Genomic DNA, 17,846 nt, shown 5'->3' on the forward strand with positions numbered 1-17,846 from the left:
TGGGCTAGTGTAACAGCTACTTGAGCTAGCTGTTGGACTAGCCCAATGGCTAGTTTTTGGGCTAGCCCTAATGGCTACAAAAAATAAAGACTAAAATGCCCTTAATGGGCACTACCTATTACAAGATAATAATAAAATATAAAAAAAATAAATAAATGCATAGACAAACATAAACCTAGTATACACATAATATGTATATACATATTATTATATGTGTAACGCCCAGGGGATTTAAAATCTTTAAAAATGCGTAAAAATTTTAAAAATTTCTTTTCTTTTCAAATAAACAGCGGAAATGGTTTTTGGCTTCTGTTTTTAAACCTCGGGCACATCACATTTCACGAACCACAATAAGAATAACATTAAATTTACACCAATATTATATACATAGCCTTTTTCACAAGGTTCAGAAAATAAAACATTTAGGATTAAATTTAAAATAAATCCTAAATTAATCCCAGGATCTTGAAAATATGGATTCTTCGATACCGCTCCTGTTCAATATCCACTGCAATATAAATTACTTCAAACCTGAACTTGTATTCTCCATCAAACGGGGTCAGTCTAATGATAGCCTGGTAAGTAAATACCAATTACAAATAATTTTAAAATATCAAATCATATTCAAGAATCATGATTTTAGCTTTACTTATACAATTCATATTCAGATTATAAACATAAGCACAAATGTATTCAGTATCAAGCAAATAATCACTCATGCATTTAAAACAAATCACAATTTATGTATTTAAAGCAAATAATGATATTGCTCACTGTTTTTCAAGTAAATATTCATTATTAGAGTTTTTGTTTCGATATTTATTAATCCTGCGGGTATGCACAGTCCACTAATCGTCGTACAACCGAGACCATCTGGAGGTTTGTTATACCAATTTATATTTTCATTACCCCAGATGACTAGTGTACGGATTCCCAAGAGAACGGTTTGTAACCGGGAGAATCCTTTTCAAGGACCACTGAACACTACGGATGCATCCTGAACTTTTGCAGAAGTGGGGCAGTCACTTACCCCGGTCTCCCAAAAACCTGTGAGTGACGGGAGACCTATGGGAATCTATCGCTCCCAAAAACAATTCACATGTCACTCGAGGGTTGTACCACCTACCCTCTCCAAGGTAAACCTGAACTGTATTATGTCATATTTTTTCATTAGGTTTTCAACTCATTCACTGCTACTCTGTATATTCAAGCATTTCGCCTATAAAAGCAAAAAATTACTTTGAATTTATGTGTAAGCATGATTCATTTAACAACATGTACATAAGAACATTTTCAGTACAATGATACGTTTCAATAATAGTCACATACTACACATTCATCAACATATTATATGGCAACAATTGTTATTCGGACCTTGGCCCTAGCCTGGCTAGAATAATTCATTTCATAAACAATAACTTCAGACATTTTAATTCAAAGCATGTAGGGTTTCATTAACATTAATCTCGTTATTAAAAATAAAATTTTTATAACAAGCATTCAAAGCATACTAACCTAAATAAATGCATGCAAATAAGATTTGATGTTTATAAACATAGTTTAAAACATGTGAACATGGAACAGGGTATGCAAATGCTCACATAATTTATATCTACAATTCTAATACAGATATCCAGAATATATTTAATATTTTAAATTACGAGTTTTTTTGTATAATAGCTTACCTTGATTTCTGAAAATTTTGGAGTAGAATAAAATAGATCACTGGTGCCTTGATATATTCTCATAAAAATTTTATTAAATTAGATTATATTTTTTGAATAAATTTATGACAGTATTTGTGATGCAAAGCACGTCCCAGATCCAGCAGTAGGCAGAGTTCATCTCAGGTTCGGGTCTGAACCCGGATCCAACTGCAGCCAAACCCTTTTAAATAGACCCTCTTAGGGTTGCGTGCACAGAGAAGAATATTTTCAGAATTGTAGCAGCCGTCTTTTCCTTTTCAGGAATTTTTTTACCTTTTGGATATTCTTTTTTTATTTCTTGCATTCAGCCAGTCTCCTTTATTGTTTCCTTTTGTCATTTAGTGTTTGATTTAATCTATCAGTCTGAATACTCTTTCATTGTTCTATCAGTCATTGTTTTTTTCTGTTTCATTCCTTGTTAGTAAAACACAATCTGTGGGCATCATTGGTTTATTCTTCATTTAAATCCATGGTGGTCAAACCCTTTTGTTTTGAGGTTCTCCTTTTATTGGCTTCACGTGTTTCTGCGTGACTTCACGTTGCACGACTGTGCGTCGCAAAGAGAGCAACCAGTGGCCGTCCGTATCCGGGGCGATACCGAGTCCATCACGACATCAGTGACCGTCAACGTGTTGTTTCATCGTGGTCGTGTGATTCGAGTTATTTCCTTGCTCCTTCACTTGTTGGGTAACGTTTGTTGCACAGTCAACGACCCCTTTGTTGCGCCGAAAGCGTGTCTGATACCCATTAGGTGAAGGTCGACCTCGGATTTTCTTCCCTCCACTGCATCAAAATGGTACTAGAGCCCAACCCCTCCTCCTTCATCAACGGCATGACACAAGAAGCGAGGAACGGTCATATGAGCAGAAAGGCGAGAGAAGAGATCATGAAGCGGATGCTTAACAAGTTGACAGAGATGCAGAAAGATATGTTATGCCTAGAAAAGGAGGTAGCCAGTCTGTCGAAGCGCATGGATGGGGTCGAAGCACGGATGGATGCGCTTGAATCCAAGGTGGATACGCACCCAACGTACACGTTGAAAGCGAGTGGTGGATTGGGCGTCGATGCGGTTGGCCTCCCGAGTGTGGTGGCAGTCGACCCATCCCCAGCGAACCTCCAACTGTCAACTATGCCACCGGAGTTCATCAAAGCGAGCCTGCACAGGAATGTCGGTTGCACGATGCTCCAACAAGAGGCACATGCAATGTTTGATAACCAGTTTCAGAATCGCCTTTTGCATCAGAAATTGTTTCAACCATTCAGTGAACAGCAGCAACGACAACTGCAAGACAATAATGAGCCATTTCATCCTGCAAGTAGTCAACAGCCACAATTGTCCTTTTTGCTTGCCTTATGCCAAAAGCGTTTGTTTGCATATTCAAGTGGTGCCTTCTCATCTTCTTTAACTCCATGCATACAAAGATTGTTAGGCCCTTTGTCTGATGAAGAAAATGCATGTCTATTATGAAATATGAAAGATAATCAGGCTAACATTGTTGAGCCACTTGAGGAGTCCTGGGAATCCAAGATTCTATTTCCTCAAGTCGAATCTTTTGGAAACTCAGGTTTGTTTCCACCATTTGTTGGTAAAGAAACCGGAGTGTAGCCAGAAAATTGCACCCGTGACTACCAGAACCAGAATGCCTTGTTTGGTACTAACATTGATTCTCAATCGCTAATACTCCCTAATGTTGTTTCAAATCTTGCGATGGTTGGGGGCCATGTTGACATGTTTGTAATGAAAAGAGGCGGAAGCACCAATAGAGCAAAAGGCACTCTTAAAGAGTGACCACAAGAGTCAAGAGCACAAGCATTAAAAGTGCACACACAAAACACTCAAAAGTGAAAAATGACTTAAAGTCATAAGTTGGATATTATTGAAGAAAGAAAGAGAAGGGTGAAAACCCATACATGCAAGAGGAGAATACCTCCTCTATTTATAGAGGAGGGAGGCTCAAAGAAGGGACCACAAGGGGGCTCCCTTGTAGTCGTTGGGAGCCCCAACGGTCAGAAATCTGACCGTTGGGGCCCCAACGACTACAAGTGTGGGGCCCCTTGTGGTCTTACAAAAAGGAAAAAATAAAAAGTAAAAAAGGTAAAAAGGAAAAAGAAAAAAGAACAAAACAAAAACAACAACAACAACTACGCCTTCATCCCAAAACAATTGGGGTCAGCGATATGAACCAAAAAAGAAATTCATTTTGGGTCTTCCACATGAATCCTTTTCCTCCAATCATTTCTATCCAATGCCATGTCCTCGGTGAGGTTCAAACCATTCATATCCTTTCCTATCATCTCCATCCAAGTCTTCCTAGGCCTACCCCGACCTCTTTTAACTAATATATTTTCCCATTTCTCCAACCTTCTAACTGGAGCATCATTAGGCCTTCGCTGAATATGTCCAAACCACCGTAAACGATTCTCTCGCATCTTATTTTCAATGGGTGCAACACCTACCTTCTTACGTATCTCCTCGTTCTGAATCTTATCTTTTATTGTATTTCCACACATCCATCTAAGCATCCGCATCTCAGCTACACTCATTTTTTGAATATGATGTCTCTTGGCAGCCCAACATTCCGTACCATATAGTAAAGCGGGTCTAATAGTCGTCCTATAAAACTTTCCCTTCAACCGCAATGGCATTCTACGATCGCACAGCACTCCAGTTGCACTTTTCTATTTCATCCACCCAACCTTTATCCTATGATTTACATCTCCATCAATTTCTCCATACTTTTGAATGATGGATCCCAAATATTTGAAATAATCATTCACCGGTATTTCTTGCTCACCAAGCTTCACTACACTCCCATCACTACTTCGTTGCTTACTAAACCGACATTCCATATATTCAGTCTTACTCTTACTCAACTTAAAACCTCTAGCTTCCAATGTCTGTCTCCATAATTCTAACTTAGCATTAACCTCAGCTCTAGACTCATCAATCAAAACAATATCATCAGCAAACAACATACACCACGGTACATTTTCTTGAATTGATCTCGTAAGCTCATCCATTACTATCGCAAATAGGAAAGGGCTTAAAGCAGATCCTTGATGTAACCCAACCGTTATCGAAAAAAAGAAAAAAGAAAAAAGTAAAAAAAGAAAAAGTACATGGGTGGTTTTACAAGAATACCCCTATCGGGTATTTCACTAAAACAGAAATAGTATATATATACATATATGTATATATATACTTATATATATATACGGAAGTACATATATATAAGTATATGTATATATATATACATATTTTAACACGCCCCCTAAAACTTTACGGGGAGAAGACCGAAAGTTTGCTAAGGAGAAACATAAATCGTGGAGTTGGGAGCGCCTTGGTGAACAAGTCAGCTAGTTGATATTCTGAAGTAACATATGGTAATGAGATAGTCCCTCTGAGGTATTCGCCTCGAACATAATGGCAATCCATTTCGATATGCTTGGTCCGCTCATGAAAGGTGTGATTGCTGGCAATATATATCGCACTTTTGTTATCACAGCAGAGCTTGGTGGGAATGGAAATGGCGACGCCCATGTCACCAAGGAGACTCCTGAGCCATACGATTTTCATAGTTGTCATTGCCATGGCCCGATATTCAGCTTCAGTGGATGACAGTGAAACCTTCTGCTGCTTCTTGCATCTCCACGAAATGAGGGATTCACCTAAAAAAATACAAAGACCCGTTATTGAGATACGATCATTGGGATTTCCTCCCCAGTCAGCATCAGTAAAAGCAGTTAAATCAAGAGATGAGGAAGAGGATAAGAAGAGTCCCTTGGATATAGTATTTTTGATATATCGCACAATTCTCATTACGGCTGCCATATGAACCGAAGTAGGTGCATGCTGAAACTGGCTTGCTGCATGAACCGCATGAGCTATATCTGGACGTGTGATGGATAGATAGGTGAGAGATCCGAATAATTGACGGTAGGGGGTTGGATCCTCAATAAGAACACCATCTCCAAGACTCAGTTTTGCATTAATAATTTCGGGAGTCTCAACTTTCTTTACATCAGATATTCCTGACTTGGTACAAATTTCTGCAGCTAATTTCATTTGAGATAGGATGTATCCTCGCGGGGAATAAGCCACTTCAATCCCAAAAAAATATCTCAAATAACCAATGTCTGACATATCAGAAGTTTCTTTTAACATAGACTTTACATCATTTACTCCCTTTTTGTCATTCTCAGTGATGATCATATCATCAACATACAGTAGAAGCATAATAATGGAGTCACTTCTCTTTTTAACAAAAAGAGCAGTGTCAGTATAGCAAGAAGAAAATCCTAAATTGATTAATACATTACTAAACCTATCATACCAAGCTTTAGGAGCTTGCTTAAGTCCATATAAAGCCTTTTTCAATTTCAAAATTTTTCCATTTAAATTCATACCTGGAGACGGTTCCATATAAACTTCTTCATTTAAATTACCATTTAAAAAGGCATTTTTGACATCAAGTTGAAAGATTGACCATTTTTTAACTAAGGCAATAGCAATAAGAGCTCGAACAATAGTCATTCGAGCAACTGGGGCAAAAGTTTTATCATAATCTACCCCATACTCTTGGGCATATCCCTTGGCTACCAACCTAGCCTTATATTTTTCCAATGAACCATCGCTCTTAGTTTTTACTTTAAAAACCCATCTACATCCAATGGGTTTCTTGCCATTGGGAGGATCAATGATTTCTCATGTTTGTGTATTTTTAAGAGCATTAAGTTCTAGTTCCATAGCTTCATTCCAAAGAGCATATTGTTTAGCATCATTGTAATGAGATGGTTCATGAAAGGAGTGAAGAGCAAGTAGGCATGCTCGAAAGTTAGGAGAAAAAGAATCATAAGAAACAAATCTATTAGGTATTTTAGAAATCCGACTTGACTTTCTTTGAGAGGTCTCTTCGATTGACTCACTTTGGGAAAAATTTTCAAGAGCACAAGGAAGATTTCTTTCGTTCCTTCTAGAGTAGACTTGTATTTGTCTTGAAACATTTTCTTCTAAGTTTTGATTATCATTTGGATGTTCAACATGATCTTCGCTAAGGGATTCACTAGGATCAAAATGATCATCTATGATGTTTTCTTGAGGTAACAAGTCAAATAGAAAGGAATAATCAATATTTTCATTTGGTTGGTGCGAAAAACCATTTTCCTCTTCAAGGAATGTGACATCTTTTGAGATATAAAATTTATTCTTAAGTATGTCAAAACACCGATAACCTTTTTGTTTTTCGCCATATCCTAAAAAGATACATTCAATAGCCATAGGAGAAAGTTTATCATTTTTGTGAGTTAGAACAAAGCATTTACATCCAAAAATTCTTAGTCTTTTATAATCGGGAGACATATTGTAAAGTTTTTCAAATGGAGAAATATTTTTCAAAGAGGATGAAGGAGTTCTATTGATAAGATATGTTGAGGTTAGAACCGCTTCGACCCAAAAGGATTTTGGGATATTTTTTGAAATTAATAACGTTCTTGTAGTTTCTATTATGTGCCTATGCCTTTTTTCCGCAAGACCATTTTGTTGCGGAGTGTTGGGACAAGAGCGTTGGTGACAAATTTCATTCTCTTTTAAATAGCTTTGAAAATCATTGGACATATATTCGCCTCCCGAATCGGACCTAAGAATAGATAGATTTCCCAAAAAATGATTTTTAACCATTGCATGAAACTCTTTAAAGAAGGAAAAAACTTCGGATTTGAGACTTAGGAAGTAAATCCACGTAAATCGAGTGAAGTCATCAATAAAGACTACGTAATACGAAAATCCTCCTTTAGACAAAATAGGGAAAGGTCCCCACACATCGGAATGAACAAGCTCAAATGGCCGAGTGGTAAAGTAACTTCTTTGAGGAAATGGAGTAGCTTTAGATTTCCCAAAAATGCAATCTTTACAAGTCATATGATTGTCTTTACAAGTATTGTTCAAAAACGGAAAAAGAGACATTTTTACAAAATTTTGATGACCAAGTCTCTCATGCCAAATTCCAATACTTTTGTCTTTTACAAGATTGCAAGATGACTTAGATGGAAGCGTCAAAAAGTCCATAAAATAGAGATCACCCCTTCTATGGCCTTGCCCAATCAGCTTCCCTGACTAGAGATCCTGCACAGTGCAATCTTTAGGTGAGAAAAAGACTTGGCATCCATGATCGGTGATTTGGGAAACGGAAAAAAGATTTAAATTAATTTTTGGAACGATTCTTACTTTAGGAACGAAAAAGTTTTGAGAATTTTTGAAGTCAAGTGTTCCAATACTTTCAATTTTCAATGATGTTCCATCGGCCGTTGAAACATAGGAGGTCATGGGTTCGGAAAAAACATTTGAAAGAGAGTTTTTATGAGATGTCATATGAAAAGAAGCACCGGAGTCTAGTATCCACATACCTGGAGGTGATGAAGAGTAGGCGATGGCGGCTCCGGATGTTGAAGGAAAAGTCTCGAGAAGATGTTGGAGAACTTCGGAGATGTGATTTAGAGTTTCTTTGATATCTCCCTCTTTGGTACATTCTTCCTTCTTTGGAGAATTTTCGCCAACCGCGGCTACCTTTCCTTTAAGTTTTGGACAAACCGGTCTAATGTGTCCCGGTTGATTACAATAATGGCATATTATTCTCTTTCTAGGCCCATTACTATTTTTGTTAAAATGGGGAGGTCTATATGCTTTAACATTCGATCCGGGCCTAGTAACGGCCAAAACTTCATCACTCTTAATCCTCAAGCCAAGTCGAGTTTATTCTTGACATATCTCGGCAAGGGCATCTTCAATAGGTAGAGCTTTGCTTCTATGGAGAAGAGATGCCCTAACTTGTTCAAATTCCGGGCGAAGTCCATGAAGAAATTGAAAAAAGTGCTCCTTTTCAATTTGTTCCCTTCTTAACTCAATGTCTTGTGGAGCTACTCATTTAGGCTCAAGAAGGGCAAGTTCATCCCAAAGAGGGGTTAGAGAGCTAAAATAGTCCCGGACACTCATATCCATTTGTTTGGTGGAACGGATTTTTTCTTGACAAAAAAATTGTCGAGCAAGATCCTTTTGGGTATATATACCCTTAAGGAAAAACCAAGCCTTATTGGCCCTTCTAAATTTGGCAATATTGGCACAATTTTTAAGGTCAACATTGTTCATAAACCATGCCAAAATTTTGGCATGGTTACTTTCCCAATCCTCAACTTTGGATTGATGGTCATTGATAGCTTTGATGAGCTCAACGCCATCCAAAGTTTTTTCAATCTCATTTTCGATTTTAGTGAGAACAAGAGAGGGTTCGGGAGAAGTTCCCATAACAAAACCCCAAAGTTTCTTACCTCTTAGATGATTTTCCATAGCGGAGGCCCACATGAGATAGTTGGACCCATTTAGCTTAAAAGAAAGCTCCACTTTAGAGTCACGTTCCATCGGCACCAAATATACTTCCTTTCTTCAAAAGTTTGAGAGGCACGTGTTCCAAGATAGCAAAAGAGAAGCCCAATCATCAACCGAGCTTTGATACCATGTAATGAAAAGAGGCGGAAGCACCAATAGAGCAAAAGGCTCTCTTAAAGAGTGACCACAAGAGTCAAGAGCACAAGCACTAAAAGTGCACACACAAAACACTCAAAAGTGAAAAATGACTTAAAGTCATAAGTTGGATATTATTGAAGAAAGAAAGAGAAGGGTGAAAACCCATACATGCAAGAGGAGAATACCTCCTCTATTTATAGAGGAGGGAGGCTCAAAGAAGGGACCACAAGGGGGCTCCCTTGTAGTCGTTGGGAGCCCCAACGGTCAGAAATCTGACCGTTGGGGCCCCAACGACTACAAGTGTGGGGCCCCTTGTGGTCTTACAAAAAGGAAAAAATAAAAAGTAAAAAAGGTAAAAAGGAAAAAGAAAAATGTAAAAAAAGAAAAAGTACATGGGTGGTTTTACAAGAATACCCCTATCGGGTATTTCACTAAAACAGAAATAGTATATATATACATATATGTATATATATACTTATATATATACAGATGTATATATATATAAGTATATGTATATATATATACGTATTTTAACAATGTTCGCCAAGCAATTTACTACTTCTGGGTTCCAGAATCCTATGCTAAGTGGTTATGGTGGTCTTGTAGACTCACCCAGAATTCTCCAAAATTTGGGACAAGACCCACCTGACCAAACATTTGTGAAGGTTTACAAATCTGGCTGTGTTGGGCGATCACTAGACATTGCTCTGTTTAGCAGCTACCATGAGATTTTGACTCTGTTTGGGATTGCTTTTGGGAACAAGATCCTGGACGGGGATTCCTCTATGGACGATGAGCAAAGCCACTATGCATTCGGGGTAGATATAGTGAAATTTTCAGAAGATGGTCCGGTTTTTGGTAAGTATGCTTGTATTGTTGGTATTCTAGCAAAACCCTTAAGACCGCGTGCTGGAGGGACAAAAATTCAGCTTGTGCTTCCATGGGGTGCCATAGCAAATGGTATATACGGTCAATTTCAAAACCAATCTACAGGCTTTAATTTGGAGTCGTCCACGAATATCGATACATGTTACCTATCGTCAATGTGTCTGATTTATATGCATATCGTAGGTGCCAACAAGTTGTCAGAGCCGACTTTCTTCCCAACCCGGGGAGAATGATGTAGAGCACGTCCCAGATCAAGCAGCATGCAGAGTTCATCTCGAGTTCGGGTCCGGACCCGAGACCCGGATCCAACTGCAGACAATTGCAGGAGCAGAGAAGAATATTTTCAGAATTGCAGCAGCCGTCTCTTTTCCTTTTCAACAGTTTTTTTACTTTTTGGATATTCTTTTTTTATTTCTTGCATTCAGTTGGACTCCTTCACTGTTTCCTTTTGTCATTTAGTGTTTGATTTATTCTATCTGTAATAACCGAAAGAAAATGGATATTTAGTTGATTTGGGCCTAGGACTTGTTACCCGGATCCATGAATAATCTGTAAATACCCTACAATTTGGGATATTAGAATATACATAAATAAATAATTAATATTATTTATAAAATACAAATTTTCCGGTATAAAGGGGCGGGGGGGCGGGGGAGGGGGGCAAGATCCACAGTTGGACCCACACGGATCCAACTGAGGATCCGTTATTTGAGGGTGACCCGAGTCCATTATAATAATGGACCCAGTGTCGCGGGTCGCGGGGCTCAGACCCGAACCCGTGTACAATCCTTAAAAAGAATCAGAAGCACGAATCATGCCCTAGGCACGATTCTTGCAGCATGGTTTAGATGAGAAAGGGAGGGGGTTACGCAGAGCGTAACCGACTCCTTCCGACGCTTCTGGAGGAAGAGAAGGGGGTCGGAGTCGTCGGACCTCGAATAAAAGGGGGAGATCACCCCTTCGATTCGATGTTTTGGTCTTCTCTCTCTCTCTCTCTCTCTCTCTCTCTCTCTCTCTCTCTCTCTCTCTCTCTCTCTCTCTCTCATTTGGGCGCACACCGGAAAAGAGTTCTGTTGCCGGCAAATTCCGGCTACGAGCAGCCATCACCGGCCTCCTCGAGCACCCCCTGTCACAGCAGTGAGTGGAACGACACCAGCCGGCCCTGCCCTCGCGACTGTAGCCTCCGATCCCCAGAAAACTCATCGGAGAAAGGTACAGTTCTTCATTGAATCTTGGTGAGGGATCGAACAGGGGTTCGATTCCATGTAAGGGTTCGAGGTGAGAAGCCACGAAAATCCTTTAGATGGACATTTTCTTGGTTTTCAAGAACCAATGGGGTCTCTGCTGCACTGGAAAGAACAGGACAGCACTCTTTATTGGATCGCTGCGAGTTCAAATCCCAATGGTATGGTTGTGTAATCGGCAGGGTTATGTGTTTTCTTGCTGGTGTAGGTAGATAGAACCCATTTTCTTGAACACTGTGGGGCGGGTTAGTGCACTTCTTTTCTGGTCTAACCCTAACCTGCAGGGTTCCCAAATCAAGCCGATCTTGGGTTTGGTTGAAGTAATTGATAGCCCAGCCATGGGAGTTCCAATTTCTTGACTGGAACCACGGGATTGGGGGTTCCTATTTGGGGGGCCGATAAACCCAAGTTTATCAAGAAGTGGAATTCAAATCTTGGTTGTACCAAGTAATGCTATACAGAGTTACCTAAGTTTACCTGTCACTATTGTTGTGCATATATTGATAGGCATAACGGGGTTCTGGAATTTCCGTAACCCTGTTGGTAGTAGGTTAGCAGAATATAATTTGAATGGTGGAATTTCTGTTAGCCGAATCTTTTAAGTTTATTTCATGTAAAATGTTCAGAGTAGGGTTTATAGAACCCCAGCTATGTAAATCTTTAAATCCTTGGGTTGTTGATATCTATTAACAAATTTGTTGCTACTCGTTATTTTGATGTTTTTTTTTTCTATCTGACAATAAAGTGAATCCTTATGTTATAGCATTCGTTAATAGACTTGGTTTCTTTTTATCAACATAGCTACTCTTGTACTGTCATTGACAGATATTCAGTCGGAACCTAGACGATTCAGTTCCCTGTTATCTATTCACACCTGTGTTGTTATTGATCGACACTAAGTCTGGACACTTATGTGTTAACTACCCCTATCAGACTTGATTTCTAATCAATTATGTGTTTGCATGCTCTCTTGTTATATTGATCAGCCAGATAAATGGGTGCTAAATATTCATCTGAACCTAATAATAGACACTTGTATTTGGACGTGTTGACTGTTATGAAACAGTGCTGCTGGTCCCGAAATCAGTCCTGATTTAACAGGTTCAGCACATGATCTAAATTCAAATCTGAATAGAAAAAAAAGGGATCTGACTTACATATGCTGATGTATATGTCAAGAACCCAGACTTTTGGAACGGAATGGATGTTTAGCTAGGAGGATGTGGGTCCGGAATTGGTAAGCTCGACCATCGTCCCTAGCATGTATCAAAGCTTACACATCTGCCCGGAAATTTATGAAAATGTTGTTTTGCATTTCATAATACTAGTTATGAAATATGGAATGTGTGCATGTCTCAGTTATTGATGTTTCTTCTTGAGCATGTATGCTTGATGGATACGTGAAATTTTACATGTACACTCACACACTCAAAAAAGATATGCATTGGTTAATACCCGTATATGATGTAGGTATCACACATAGTGAAGATGCATATGATTGAGAAATGACATGCATATGGTTGGGTTATGTTTGCATGAGTGCACATGCTTTTGGCACTATTGGCTTAGTGTTATGAATAAAACACTACTTTGGCTTTGTTGAGAATAGGTGGTTTTAAGTTTAAGCCTTCTTAGATTAGAGGTTATTTGAAATTTTATTTAATAATGGACTTAGATGTAATTTATTCTTTTGGCCTCTCTCTATTTAACATAGAGAGTAGCTGCCCTAATAGCGTTAACGAGTTTGCTTTCTATGCAACCGTCTCTCTCTCTCTCTCTCTCTCTCTCTCTCTCTCTCTCTCTCTCTCTCTCTCTCTCTCTTTAGGGTTTGGTGCATCTCATCCATCCTTCAACATGGTATCAGAGCAGTCGATCGTGGGAGCGTGATTGATCGTGATCAATCTACGATTGATCTACACCGACGAGAAAAAAAATTATATATTCAAATCAAGTCAGTTTTTTTTTGTACGATCTGATAACAGATCTGGGAATTGACCAAGGTCATGACCCAGATCTGTCATCAGATCTAAGGGAGCATCGTGGGTGTGTGTCTTCAGGTTTGGTAGCTTATAACAGATTGTATGTGTTGCTGCCATGATTTTTTATCGTGTCCCTTGAAGAAATGAGCTTCCTTCTTTAGCTGACGTGATTTACAGCACCTGTCGTGATTTCAGCATCTGCAGTGATTACCTGTTGGGTCGTGAATTTTTTTTTTCATTCTGTCGTGAGTTACAGCATCTATCAATATGATTTCAGCATCAGCTGTCATGATTTACGGTTGTCGTGATTTCAGCATCTGTCGTGATTACCTGTTGGGTCGTGAAATTTTTTTCCATGCTGTCGTGATTTGTTTTTCATGCTGTGAAAGAAGTATGTTAGTTTCAATTGTGCTCATGTCGTGGAAGCAGCAAGTGTGAGTCTCTGCTGTGTTGAAAATTATCCTATTCGTGTGGAAGTTTTTTTTTACTGTCGTTGTGTCGTGGAAACAGCAAGTGTGTTTCTCTGCTGTGTTGAAAAATATCTTGTTTATGTGAAAGTTTTTTATTGCCGTGGGATTCTGTGTTGAGTATAGATGTTGGTCGTCGTTTCTGGCTGATGCGTGATTGTCACACGCTATTTTATGTGCTGCTCGAAGTTTGTAAAGATTTTACCTCTGGTGTGGCTGTTGGGTTTATAAAACCTGCTATTCAAGTGGTAAATCTGATTTTTTTTGCTGAAATAGAATTAAATATTCAGTATGGGTGAAACTTCGAAATGTGATTCCAAAATTGAACATATTGGAGAGTATAAGGCTTTTGACAATCCCTTCTCGTACGGCTCTTCTGTAAGGTTGAATGAAACTAACTATGTCAGGTGGTCCAGAACTTTTATGATGTCGGTGTCTGGACATCGTAGAAAACATATTTTGTTGGAAGACGAACCCACTGAAAAGGTGGGAAAATACGTTACTTGGGATGAAGATAATGACATAGTTATGTCATGGATCATGAATAGTGTTGAAACCCATATTGCAGATGGTTTAATTTACTATAATACAGTCAAACAGATGTGGGGCAATCTTCGAGATACGTATTCACAAGAGACTAATGTGAGTCGTATCCTGCAAGTCGAACAGGAGATATATAATTTACAGCAGGAAGATCAGACCTTGGCCCAGTATTATGCATCAGTAAAAGCTGCGTTTGAAAGACTCAATGTTCACAGACCTCTCTGTTGTTCGAATCAAAAGGATCATCAAAAACAAACTATGGTTGCTCGCTTTCTTACAGGTCTCTCTTCAGAATTTTCTGTTGCAAAAGTCCAAATGTTGACTGGATCATATGTACCTACTCTTGCTGATGCATACAATCGTTTGAGTAGACTTGTGATCTCTCTTCCACAATCTCAGCCTGTGACTCAGTCATCTGCTCTTGTTGTCTCATCTGGTTATGGGCGTGGAAATATTCAGAATATCAGAGGACGAGGTCGTGGTATGGGAGGCAGAGGAAAGCTTCAATGTACATTCTGTGGAAAATCTGGACATTTAGAAGATCGTTGCTGAGATAAACATGGTCGGCCAACCTCTTCTTCTTCAAAGTCATATGTTCCTAAAGCAAATGTTACTACTCTCGAGGCAACAAATGTACATGATAATATCTCTACAAGTGACAGTATCACCCTCAGTCGAGTTGAATATGATGAGCTGATAGTTCTTCGCCCTTTGAGTTTCACTCCTCCTGTAGCTGGTGTTCCTACTCAACAGGAAATCATCTTCATCCGACTGACAGTAAGTGGATTATTGACTCTGGTGCATCCAGACATTTGTGTGGAAATTTACTTGTTTTTTCAGATCTAAAGGATATTACTGTTCATCGAGGAGTCTCATTAGCTAATGGGAGTTCCTCCCCGGTTGTTGGTCAGGGAAATATTTCTATATCCTCCTCCTTACAGTTGAAAAATATTCTTCAGGATCCAAACTTTCCTCAAAGTTTACTCTTTGTTAGTTGTCTTACAAAAGAACAAAATTGTAGAGTAATATTTGATCTGATGGGTTGTCATTTTTAGGATTTGCTGACGGCTATGTCACAGGGATTCGGCTAGCAGGGTGCCGCACCCGCGTCGACGCGACTCGACGCGGGTGCGGCACCGGGTGCGGTAAACCCGACCTTGGGTGCGTTGACCGCACCCAGGGTCATTTTGGTCTATTTTTTTTGGTATTTTTTTTTTTAAAAAAATTGCACTATGAAATGGGCAACGGAATTTAAAAAAATTCTTTGGGGGGGGGGCAAAAACAATGAATCAGGCTCCACAACTCATCACTTTCATCTTTGGGGACAACCATATAAGATAAAAAAATGGTAAAAAGTAAGTTGGGCATAAATGTCATGGACCTTAACAGCTACCATACATTCATACATATACACTATACATGATATATATATATATATATATATATATATAATTTTTTTTTTCATTTTTGCCCCTGCCGCACCCCCGCACCCGGGTTTTTTGGAAGTGCCGAATCCCCGCACCCGCGCCCGCACCCGCACCCATGTGACATAGGCTGACGGGAAAGAAGATTGGTGGAGGCTATGAAGAAAATGGAGTCTACTAACTACATCATCCAGTGGGTAATGTTCATGCTGCAGTGGAACACTCATTCAGTCCTGTTCAGTGGCATCGTCGCCTTGGTCATCCTTCATTGTCAAAGCTTTGTTCGGTCTTTCCTCAAATTCCTTTCACTACATCATTTCAGTGTGAAGCATGTCAGTTGGGCAAGCATCATCGAAGTTCGTTCCCTTCGAGTCAGAGTCAGTCTAGTAATAAAGTTTTTGAATTTCTTCATGCAGATGTATGGGGTCCTAGTAAGATTCCTACTAGGACTCAGTGTCGTTACTATCTTGTTATTGTTGATGATTTCTCTAAGTTGTGATGGGTGTTTTTAATAAAAGAATGATCTGAGGTTCCAAGTATTATCAAATCCTTAATTCTTGAAATAAAAACTCAGTTTGAATCTATTGCCAAGATTGTTCGCATTGATAATGCTCTTGAGTTTAAATCAAAAGGACTGTTACAATTTTACCAAGATCATGGCATTCAACCCCAAACTTCCCGTGCCTATTCATCTCAACAAAATGGGGTGGCTGAGCGAAAACATCAGCACCTGCTTGATGTTGACCGGACCATTATGATTCAATCTAATATTCCTGCGTTATACTGGGGTGATGCGATTACCACTGCTTGCTATCTGATCAACCGCATGCCTTCGTCATCTGTGGGTGATCAAATTCCATTACATATCCTAAAACCTAATGCCCCACTATTTTCTTTCTCACCAAAAATATTTGGATATGTTTGTTATGTGCACAAACTTGGCCCTGACAGTGATAAATTAGTTGCTCAAGCTACAAAATGCATATTTATAGGTTATCCCAAAAATCAAAAGGGATATTATTGTTCATCGAGGAGTCTCATTAGCCGATGGGAGTTCCTCCCCGGTTGTTGGTCAGGGAAATATTTCTATATCCTCCTCCTTATAGTTGAAAAATGTTCTTCATGCTCCAAACTTTCCTCAAAGTTTACTCTCTGTTAGTTGCCTTATAAAAGAACAAAATTGTAGAGTAATATTTGATCCGATGGGTTGTCATTTTAAGGATTTGCTGACGGGAAAGAAGATTGGTGGAGGCTATGAAGAAAATGGAGTCTACTACCTACATTATCCAGTGGGTAATGTTCATGCTGCAGTGGAACACTCATTCAGTCTTGTTCAGTGGCATCGTCGTCTTGGTCATCCTTCATTGTCAAAGCTTCGTTCGGTCTTTCCTCAAATTCCTTCCACTACATCATTTCAGTGAGAAGCATGTCAGTTGTGCAAGCATCATCGAAGTTTGTTCCCTTTGAGACAGAGTTGGTCTAGTAATAAAGTTTTTGAACTTCTTCATGCAGATGTATGGGGTCCTAGTAAGATTCCTACTAGGACTCAGTGTCGATACTATATTGTTATTGTTGATGATTTCTCTAAGTTGTCATGGGTGTTTTTAATAAAAGAACTGTAGAAAGATGCACTGAATCCTAGGTAGAGAGAGAGAGAGACGACTGCACAGGGAGAGAAAACTCGTTAACTTATTATTAGGGTCTCTCTCTATGTTAAATAGAGAGAGGCTTAAAAGACTAATTACAACTAAGCCGATTATGAAAACATAATTTCAAATAGCATCTAATATGAAAAAAAACTTCACTTAAAACCACCTATTCTCAACACTCCCCCTCAAGCTGGAGCATAGATATCAATCATGCTCAGCTTGTCACAACATTTTGAGAAATTTGGTCTAGCAAGAGGTTTTGTAAACATATCTGCAACTTGGTCTTCCGACTTTAGATATTTGGTAGTGATATGACCAGCTTGAACCATATCCCTTACATAGTGGCAATCAACCTCAATGTGCTTTGTTCTCTCATGAAATACAGGATTGTTCGCTATATATGTTACACCTTTGTTATCGAACATCATGG

General features: G+C 39.0%; 1 protein-coding gene across 5 annotated transcripts in view; it reads right to left on the reverse strand.

Annotated features, from left to right (window-relative positions):
* LOC149828603 (uncharacterized) overlaps positions 1-17,846 on the reverse strand; it is a 207,472-nt gene that overhangs the window by 141,428 nt on the left and 48,198 nt on the right. The window lies entirely within an intron of this gene.

The sequence above is a fragment of the Nuphar pumila genome, chromosome 9 (genome assembly GCF_984573655.1).
Source record: "Nuphar pumila chromosome 9, dmNupPumi1.hap1.1, whole genome shotgun sequence".
Lineage (NCBI taxonomy): Eukaryota > Viridiplantae > Streptophyta > Magnoliopsida > Nymphaeales > Nymphaeaceae > Nuphar > Nuphar pumila.